The sequence below is a fragment of the Typopeltis vanoorti genome, chromosome 19, assembly GCF_054136105.1.
Source record: "Typopeltis vanoorti isolate ZY-2024b chromosome 19, IOZ_Tvanoo_1.0, whole genome shotgun sequence".
NCBI lineage: Eukaryota > Metazoa > Arthropoda > Arachnida > Uropygi > Thelyphonidae > Typopeltis > Typopeltis vanoorti.
In genome coordinates, this window is record NC_143567.1 from 100,119,708 (window position 1) to 100,130,549 (window position 10,842).

A 10,842-nucleotide genomic window follows, 5' to 3' on the forward strand; every position below is an offset into this window, starting at 1 on the left:
GTTTTGCTGGTATTGTACTACCACTGTCACTAAACAACACTTTCTCCAAAGATCTCGCTCCAAAATCATTTAAATGTATTCTGTCAGGCATACATAAGTCCTTTTGTCCATCAATTTCACTCCACACATCAATAAACTGCACACCATTCCTCCTGAATACTCTTCTCATTGACTCATTGGTACACTTGTATTATTTTAATAAAAGTTTTTCTTTCTTTCTTTTGCTTGTAGTCTAATGACTGTGATTCTGGATGAGATGGGTTTAACTCCTACAAATCTGTGGGAAAGTGGTTTATGGAAAATGACAGCTACTCTTTCTCTGTGTGCACCAAACCATTCCTACCTGAGTAATATAACATTGAATGTTTCAGATTTTTATGTTATTGGCCAGTCCAACCTGTTTTCGAAAGCCCCACAACACTCCATTTTAATCTCTTCGGCTTTCTCCATCAATTACATCTTTCCAGGTTTCTACAATGTCAGAAAGTTTACAGTAAATGGATTTCCCTGACTACATAACGAATTTCTCAAAGATTCGGCGCTTCGGCTTCCCCGTACTCCGTAACATTATCGACTTTTCTTTTAGCAATATACCTAATTCATATAGGTTTGATGTGGTTATTTGATTGCTAATATATCACGATAATTACTAATAATACTTGTTCTCTACTAGAATAAGTAATATAGGAGGCGTGCTCAGCGTCATATCGTGCTGGAACGTGTTTATTAATATAGATAGTAAACAGGTTATTTAAGATAATTATGATATTTTTCTTGCAGTTTATACTGTAGTTGTGTTTAAAAGCACATTCACATTGGTAAAATTTTACATTAGTAATTTAATAACGCAGTTTACAGTGGGTTTTAGTCATGTTGGAAGCACGGCTTCCTAAGGCTTTGCTTTTTAAAAGGGTGTTGGAAGCTGTTAAAGACTTAATTAGCGATGCTGATTTGGACTGCACACGTACAGGCCTTGTGATGCAAGCCATGGATAATTCACATGTAAGTCTTGTATCTCTTCTTCTGAGAAGTGATGGGTTTGAAAAGTATCGTTGTGATAGTAATATCACGTTAGGATTGAATTTAAATAGCATGTTCAAGGTTTTGAAATGTGCATCAAACGATGACCGATTGATCATTAAAGCAGAAAACACAGCAGATACTATTTCATTAATATTCGAAAGCCCAAATGAAGATAGATTCGCGGAGTTTTCAATGAGATTAATGAACCTGCAGACAGAACACTTAGCCATTCCTGAAACAGAACACAGTGTTGTTGCTAGTATGCCTTCGGTAGAATTTCAGCGAATATGTCGTGAATTGAGCAATATTGGAGATTCAGTTACAGTGTCCTGTAGCAAGCAGGGCATTAAATTTTCAACCGAAGGTGATCTTGGTACCGGTGGCATTCGACTGTTACAGACCGCCACTGCAGATGATCCAGGTAATACTGTTACAATTGAAATGCAAGAACCAGTTTCTCTAACATTTGCTTTACGTTATTTGAATTTTTTCACAAAAGCAACATCACTTTCCCCACGAGTAAAATTATCAATGTCCTCTGATAGTCCATTGGTATTGCAATACGCTATTGAAAACTTGGGATACTTGCGTTATTATCTTGCACCGAAGATTGAAGATGCAGAAGATAACTGAGGTCCTTGAAGAATTTTTATATCTGCGCAGTAATAATTGTATATTTAAAATGTGACTGATTGTCATTATTTTGAGCCAGCAGATATTTATCTAATGAATAATGATTTAGAATACTGGTACAAAGATATTATTTTAGTAATGCATTTGTTGATTTTTGTTACAGCTCTTACTCGTGTTAAGTTTCATGGCATAATCAGTATTTAAATGCAGTGTATTTAAATACTGATACAATATTTAAATGTGTTGATTCTTATTAATTTTTACAAATTTTATGTGACCCTCAAGATATAATGTTTATAGTTTTCTTTTATTAGAGTTTTAATTCTAATATTAATATGTGCACTCAAATTAGCAACCAGTGCAATTACTTTATTTTTGCTTTTTTTTTTATTTTCTGTTAATCCCAACCATAAGTTGTAAACCCATCATACATTTTAATACCATGTGGGTGGGTTTAAATATATAAGGATATTTATGTGTAAGTATACTAAAAAAGAGATATGTAAGCCAATGCACTGTAGCTATGAATGCAATGGATGAGTGTGCAATAATGTGCAGATGGCATTGGTGTAGGTGACGATGGGTATGGCTGTTCACTCTAGTGGGTGGTGGAGATGGGGAGTTTGCAGAGTAGGTGCCCACCCTCAATGAGTTTTTGGACTCCTTGGAGGTGCCACATAATAATAACAGATGGTACAGGTATACAAAAGGTGTTTTCCTCTAGCAACAAATAAATCAAAACCATGTACCTTCATAATATTCATGAGACTTGGGGCATCCAGTGAATTAATTGCATGACACTGCACTATACTTAGAAGAATACTTGCCAATATGTGATCGATTACTTTGACAGTTGAATGTTGTATCGACAACATTCAACTATTATTACAAATTAAATTCAGTTACAATAATTTTCAATACAAATATATATAAAAAATATTATCAATAAAATAGGAAGTTACTTATTACTATTACATAATTTTTATTTCTGTTTCCAAGTAAAAATATCACTTGCAATTCTCCCACATCACCTTTTTATATCGTCATGTGATGAATATATAATATACCTTCATATAAATAAACTATCAGATTCCTCACTGTATACATAAATTTCTTTATCATGATTTATATATACACTTATCAGTTCAACTCCCATGACTTGGTACACTTAAATATCCTAGAATTCAAAAGACAAATATATTAATTATTTCAGTGTTCCTTTTCCTTCTTTGAACTACAGCCTGTTATGTACTAAGTTATGATACACAATTTTCATCAGTTTTTATTACAGCAAATAAATGTTACATTACCTTACTTTATTATAAACCGCCCTTAGTCTTTAGCATTAAAAAACAACAATGAAAAACTTTATTATTATATCAGATATAACTAAAATTTGTCTCACCGTGTTCAATAAATTCTTCTGTTAAATTTTTCTTGTAACATTTAATGCCTTCATTGATAAAAATACAGTTAGTATAATTTCTTTGCTACCCAGGAAGCTTTACTTGATTACCATCTTCTGTTAATTTCTAAGTATTAGTTGATCTCATACAGAAGTAGCAGGGTTTTTTCTCCTGGAAACTGAGGGTTTTTCATCCTTCATGCAGACAAATCAGCCATGAGAACACACACAATTTACAGACACAAAATACTGTTGTTGTTGGTGGTGGTGATAGTAGTAGTGTTATCATACATGTGTAGATGGAGAACTAAGCAGTAGGGGAGATGGAGAGATGTGTATAGTAGAGTAGAATGAAGTGCCCTCCAGCAGTGAGTCTTTTGACTCCATGGAGGTGCAATAATAATAATCAGTAGGCATAACTCTTGATATTGAAAACTGTATTTCCTAACTACAAAGTATACCCCCCCCCCACTTCCAGCATCTCTAACCTACTGCCCTCAGGGGCTAACCTGACTTTTTAAAGTCAGTGAAACCAACATATTGCCTCTACCAAGTAGATACAGCCACACCAATAGGAAAAAGCTATATAAAAGCAGATACCATAATCCAAACATCACTGGCCTTCTGTCCTCGAGAGCTAACCTGACGCAAGTGATATCAGCATACCCACACTAATACAAAAAAGCCAGAAATGTGGATATCAAGAACCAGATACTTCCATCTCTGGCAGTGCAAGCTCCTCATATTAAAACAGAAAAAAAAAAAACAATGATAACACCCACTTCACAAACAAAACCATCCACAAAAGTAGTACACACACTGCTAGGAAAAAAATGAGTAAAACGATGACATCCATGCTAACTACTATAGTCTGACCACAGTATAGAGAGCTGTAGCTGGCAAGCTGCCAAGAAGTCCATTCATGTTGAAGGGGAGAAAGAAATAAGGCGATGTACGAATTGGTCACCAACACACGAATTTACGTGCTTTATACGTAAAATTTTCCAACTGTTATACAAGTAGAATAGTTATCACTTTAAAAACTACAATGACCATAAAAGAGAAGTTAATTTTCCGACGTATAGTAATAAACAACCCATCCCACAATACGGATTGATTACCCTATAATCGGAATGGATTCTCCTTCTTTTCACATGTGCAGAAGTGTCGAAGGGTCTCGAATCTGTGGGCATATTATAACAGTCACATCAGGAAACAGAAGTAATTCTTTCAAGGTTAAACAGTGGTCAGCATTCACTGTGTAGAATTCATAGAGACAAAAAACGTGTTAGAGCAATTACTTTACTTACACATAAGAAAATAACACTTCTTGTTTCTACCTCTATGTCAAGGTCATCATCCGGCAAATGTGTATATGAACAAGACATAAGCAACATACTACATATAAGTACACTGAAATATAATTGCTTTGTTAGCTGTTTACACTAACCTACCTCATATATATATTTTCCTGATGCTGACTTTGATATAGAAGTCAAAATTTCAAGTGTTATTTTCTTAATTATAAGTGAAGTAATTGCTCTCACATCTGTTTTTTTTTTTTTTTTTTTTTTTTTTTTTTTATATATATATATGTTTCCATAAATTATATGACAAGAATGATGGATTAGTAATTTGAACAGTCTGGAAGACCCATGTGGAATATATAATATCCAAAAGAACAGGATGGCAGAACCCTAACACAAAAAAAAACAGGAGACAGAAGATAACAGGAGTATTGAGTATTTCATGGAGTTGCAGTGTAATTTTTTGTTTTATACTCTGCATTTTATTATATATATATATATATATACATACATACATACATGCATGGATGATCTGAAGCTGTATGCAAAATCAAAGAATGGACTTGAATCATTGCTTAATACTGTGCACATATTCAGTCAAGATATATCAATGGATTTTGGATTAGACAAATGTTCAATTGTTGGAATAACAAGAGGAGGGTTTGAAGACCTGAATAAAATTGAGCTGCTCAATGGCAAAAAAATTAAGGCAATAAAATTCAAAGATAGCTACAAGTATTTGGGAATTTTAGCAGCATCAGAAATTCTGCACAATAAGATAAAAGAAAAAACTAGAGCAGAATATATAAGGCTGCTAAGAAATCTCCTTAAGTCAGTGCTTTATTCTAGAAGTTTGATAAAAGCAATTAACACCTGGGCCATACCTGTTCTGAGATATTCAGCAGGCATTGTTGAATGGATCCAGCTAGAGTTGGAGAATTTAGACCAAAAAAAATTGGAAATTAATGACAATGCACCATGCCCTCAATCCTGGCAGTGACATCGATAGTGTTATCATGCAAAAAAGGAGGCAGAGAATTACTACAAGTAAAGCAAAGCGTTGAAGAAGAAAATCAAAATCTGAATGATTATCTGCAGAAACAACGGAGAAATTTCAAATTGAGGTAAGGAAAGAGGGTTTATTTAAACCCATGGAGACAAAATTGGAGAACAAGATCACCCAAGTAAAAGTGAGAACTGAAAGATGGAAAAATAAGACCTTCACAGCATGGAGAAAAGTGCTGACAGCAACTTGACCTGGCAACAGTTGAGAAATGGAGCACTAAAGAAAGAAACAGAGTTGGTAATTTTTGTAGCACAAGAACAGGCCATTAAAACCAATGTTATGAACGCAAAAATACAAAAAATTCAAGAAGACACGGTAGACCACATAAGTGGGTGTAGCAAAATCGCAGAAACTGAGTACAGTAAAAAGCATGATAATGTGGCTAAGATAATTCACTGGCATTTATGTAAAAAGTACATGTTTAAAGTATCTAAAGTTGGAAGCATAAAGTTGACCAAAAGGTGATTGAGAATGAGAAAGCTAAATTACTCTGGGATTTCAAAATCCAAACTGACAAAAGCTTGGAATGTAATACACCTGATATAACAGTGGTTGAAAAAGGTGAAAATAAGAGTGTTCAGTTTATCGAAATATCAGTATCAGGAGATAGCTGAATTGACGAAAAAGAAACTAAAAAAATTACAAAGTATTGCAAATTGAAGTTGAATGAATTTGGCAAAAGAAAACAAAAGTTGTTTCTATAATAATAGATGCTTTAGGTGCCATCCCCAAAACACTGAAAAAAACCTCAAGTTAGATGGATTAAAAACCAGGCAGTTGCAAAAGGTCACTTTGTTCAGCATCATTCATATTCAGAAGGTATTTCCACAATTCATAGGCCCTTGGATAGGCCTCGAATTAGTGGAATATAACTAGCCTTTTACTTAAGGCTGAGGAAGCAAATCAAGCTTGGATGAATATTATATATAATAACAATAATTTTATAATTGCCGGCCTGGTTGGCCGAGTGGTTAGCGTATCCGCTCTCCAGCCAAAAGGCTGCGGGTTCGAATCCCACCATGGGCATGGATGTTAGTGATTGTCTGTGCAAATGCTAGTGGTGGGCAGTAGATGGCATTGGTGTGGTTGCGATTAGTTGTAGTTAGTGGATGGAGTGGTGGAGACAGATTTGTAGAGTAGGTGGACTCCCTGGAGGTGTTACGTAATAATAATTTTATTTTATTATTTATTTCATTTGATTTAAAGTTTTCCCCACCAGAGGCCAGGCTAGTGTAAATGGTTAACAAGGCATTTATTATTATTACTATTACTATTATTATGGGCAACTCCAGGGAGTCATTGGACTCATCGAGGGAGGCCCCAAATCATATTCATCACAACTATTTGACATTCATACAGTATCTATCATACCTCGCCTTAAACTCATTCACTGTTACAGCATCCACCACAGACTCAGGGAGCGCATTCCACTCATTCACTACTCTAAAAGTAAAGAACCCAGCTCTAACACCTTTACTAACCACTCTTTTGCCCAGTTTCCATGGATGTCCCCTAGTCCTCCCACAACCAGCCCTGTTCTCAAAAATATCTTCTGAATTAATTTTATAGAAACCCTTCAGTAATTTGAATGTCTCAATCATATCTCCCCTCCTCCGCCTATCAACCAATTTTTGCAACCCACAAATCCTCAACCTGTTCTCATACGGTTCATTCCACAGACCTGCTATCATCTTGGTCACTCGCCTCTGGATCCTCTCCACCTCCTCCCCATCAAGAAGAAACCTAGGTGACCAAATCTGAGCACAGTAGTCTAGATGGGGTCTTATCAAGGCTCGATACAGAGGAACAATAACCTGCTTGTCTCTGCTTGTCATCGTATTCTTCAGCAACCAAGTGATTTGATGAGCTGTTTTGGTCACTTTTGCAATGTGTCCCCTAAATTTCAATTCCTTATCTACCAACACTCCTAAATCTCGTGCCTCATCAATTTCCTGGAGCACGGTTCCACCAATGCAGTAAACTGCCGCCAATCTTTTCACCCCAAAATGCATAACCTTACATTTTGCCACATTAAACTGACATCCATTCTCCTTAGCCCAGACCTCCAATCTATCCAAATCATCCTGCAAAATTTTGACGTCATCTACATTCACTATTGCCCTACCCAACTTCGCAAATTACAAAAAATTACAAAGTATTGCAAATTTATACTTCAGTGTACTTATGTGTAGTGTCCTGTAGCTTGTATCTTGTTCATGTACATGCTTTCCTGGTGATGATCTTAATATAGAGGTTGAAACATCGAGCATTTTCTTAATTGTAAGTAATTGTGTTGACGTGTTTTTGTCTATAAATTGTGTACAATGAAGAAACAACAGAAAAACCTTAAAACTTACAAACTATAAACAAAGATAAAAATGAATTATTAACATAACCATTGCACAAAGAAAAATGAAAAACAAAACCCAGCAACAACATATTCATCTTAAAAATTAACATCCTCCAGTAAAAAAAAATAAAAAATAAAAAATCTCGAAAAGCAAAATCATTGATGGAAAATACATGAAAACCAAACATGCTGACATAACAAATACTCAAGCGCACACAATCCTTTGAAATAATTTACACTTTTGATAAACTGAAATTTTTGCTAAAAAAAATTAATGCATAAAACTTTTTTATATTTTTATACAAAAGATATAAAGTATATTGTTTTTTCTTATTATATTAAAATCCTTAGAATGCATATGTAAGTAGTTGAAAATTAATCTGTTTTGAACTACCTGAACTTAATAGGTAGTTGCATCCGAAACAGATGGTGGTCAAGCACACTCTGTGCCCACAGTTTATTGTCCATTGAATGAATAGATTCAGCCAATTTGTCTATGCAGGAAAAACAGTTATTATTATTATTGGAAGTGGAGAAGAAAGTTTCTGTTTCTAACAAAAAAAAAGCAAGAAGCTTAATAAGGTTTCTATTGCAAGTGGCATTTAAATTGTCTCCCTCAGATAAGAGCAATACATGATAAAAACCATTCAAAAAGTAAACTTTCTTTGGAGGTGCAGTGGTGACAATAATTAGCTTATAGAATTTTTTAGAGGTCTAGTATAGTATTGTTTACTGCCAACCAGGCTGGCAGTAAATAATTTACGTGCCACCTCCAGGGAGTTCAACCACTCATTGAGGGAGGGCACCTACTCTACAACTGTCTCCTCCACTCAATCCACCAACTACACCAATGCCATCTACCACCCACCACCACTAGTATTTTCACAGATCACAAACATCCATGCCCATGGCAGGATTCAAACCTGCAGCCTTTTGGCTGGAGAGTGGATATGCTAACCACTCGCCCAACAATATGTTTTTCACATTTAGGATAATTATACTTGACAGGAAATTATATTCTTTATTTTCATTCTTTATTTTTGCTCAACCATAGGTATACAAAAGTTGATGCTTGCTTGCTTATAGAGGCAGTTGGTGTCAAACCATCATCTTGGGATACTAGGACAACTCTGCTGTTAAGATACAAAAAAAAATAAAAATATAAGTTCTTGTTAAGTGTAATTTACTTTTTCCTAGCAACAAAAATAAAATAAGTGGCACTTGTTATTTTATAAGTATAAAGTGTTATAATTTTATTTATTTAGATAATTTAAAAATGAACATATTTAGTCGTAATAAATAATTTATTAAAATGAATGTATTTGCTATCCCAGTGATATAATATGGTCATTATTTTCTTTGTACCTTCACCAGCAGAAATAAGCAAAATATTTATGCCAATGTCCTCCAGTAATGCTACAGTTTGTTATGCATACATTCAATATTTTAGAAACAAAAAAAAATCTGTATTGTTCATGAACACATAATGAAAAAATTTATTGTAATATAGAAATGAAGGAAGGAAACATAGTCATTATATAAATTTTTCTGAAGTATTCTTTGATGCATTTAAAAATACTTCCCCCCTCATGGGGTATACATATTTCACTTTGACAAATCCAAATATCAACTAAATAATAGTTTACTCAATATTATTTAAGTAAATTTTAATATTTGGAATAACATTTTAATATATGATTATGTGGTATTTCTAATATCACCATTTTTTGTTTAATTTAATATCTTGTTTTGTATTTCTTTTATTACAAATAAATTTCCTGATTTGTATATTTATGAATTTCTAAAGTTTTGTAATCATAATTATATGTATAGACATTATTAAATATTTTAATAAAATATGTTAAACTACAATTTAATTATATACAGATGTATTCAGGGGTAAATAAATATATATATTGTATATACGTCATTAAATATTTTAATAAAATATGTTAAAAATGGGGATAAATTAACTGTGGAAAGGGTACAAAGGCAGATCTTTGTTATCAGGACTGTAATGATAGTTACGAGGATTGGCTGAGGGAATGTGGACTGCTGAGTTTGGTGGATAGAAGAAGGAGAAGTGATATGATTGAGGCTTTTAAACTGTTGAGAGGTGGTTACAGGGTTGACACTGGGGAGTTCTTTCGCTTGGTTGAACAGCAGGAAGGAGTAATGACAAGAGGCCATCCCTGGAAGTTACGAAAGGAAACTGTCAGCAAGAGGGTGAGGAGTGGTTTCTTTGCATGGAGGGTGGTTGATTGCCTGATGGAGTGGTGAGAGCAAGAGCGGTCAATGAGTTCAAGTAGTGGTATGATAGACTTTGTGTTTCTTGGGGGGGGGGGACCTCCCCTCGATGAGTCGTGATAGACTTTGTGTTTCTTAGGAAGGACCTCCCACGATGAGTCTTTTGACTCCATGGAGGCCTGAATAATAATAATAAATCAAGGTTGGTCGATTGGTAGAGCTTCTGCTACTTAAGCAAGTTTGAGCGCGGTTAGTAGTTGGATGGAGATCAATTGTTCGATGCTGTTGGCACACTCTCCCCCCGATGAGTCTTTGGACTCCCTGGAGGTGTACATAATAATAATAAATACACTATAATATAAATACAGAGATAAATGCAGATTAATATTATTTATAACATTAGAACAATTATAATTTGGTTTAGTGTAATAGCAATGATGAATTTCTATGTTATGATTACCATTTTATGTAGAACTAAAGGCTTGCAGAAATAAAATCATATTTTAGAATAACCATAAGCTGTGTGTTCATTAAGTTAATTTTAAAATTTTATATTTGTAAAAATATCTGGGTATCAAAGTATAAGCATGTAACTGTTCTAGTAACAATAATACATAATGTTGACTAGAGTTTGGTAGATTAACCACATTGATGTCAATATGGATGAAATACATCACTCTTTATACACTTCGTACCCATCATATATTTCAATGTAATATCAATGGCATTACGGTTTTAATAGACACTTCACATACATGGCAATTTTGATGTGTATACATGTCATGGCCAGTTGGGTGGTTAAAGCCTGCAA

General features: G+C 34.2%; 1 pseudogene; it reads left to right on the forward strand.

The window, feature by feature from the left end:
- Nucleotides 1-770: 770 nt before the first annotated feature.
- LOC150096392 (DNA sliding clamp PCNA pseudogene) lies at nucleotides 771-10,549 on the forward strand (annotated as a pseudogene).
- The last annotated feature ends 293 nt before the right edge of the window (nucleotides 10,550-10,842 follow it).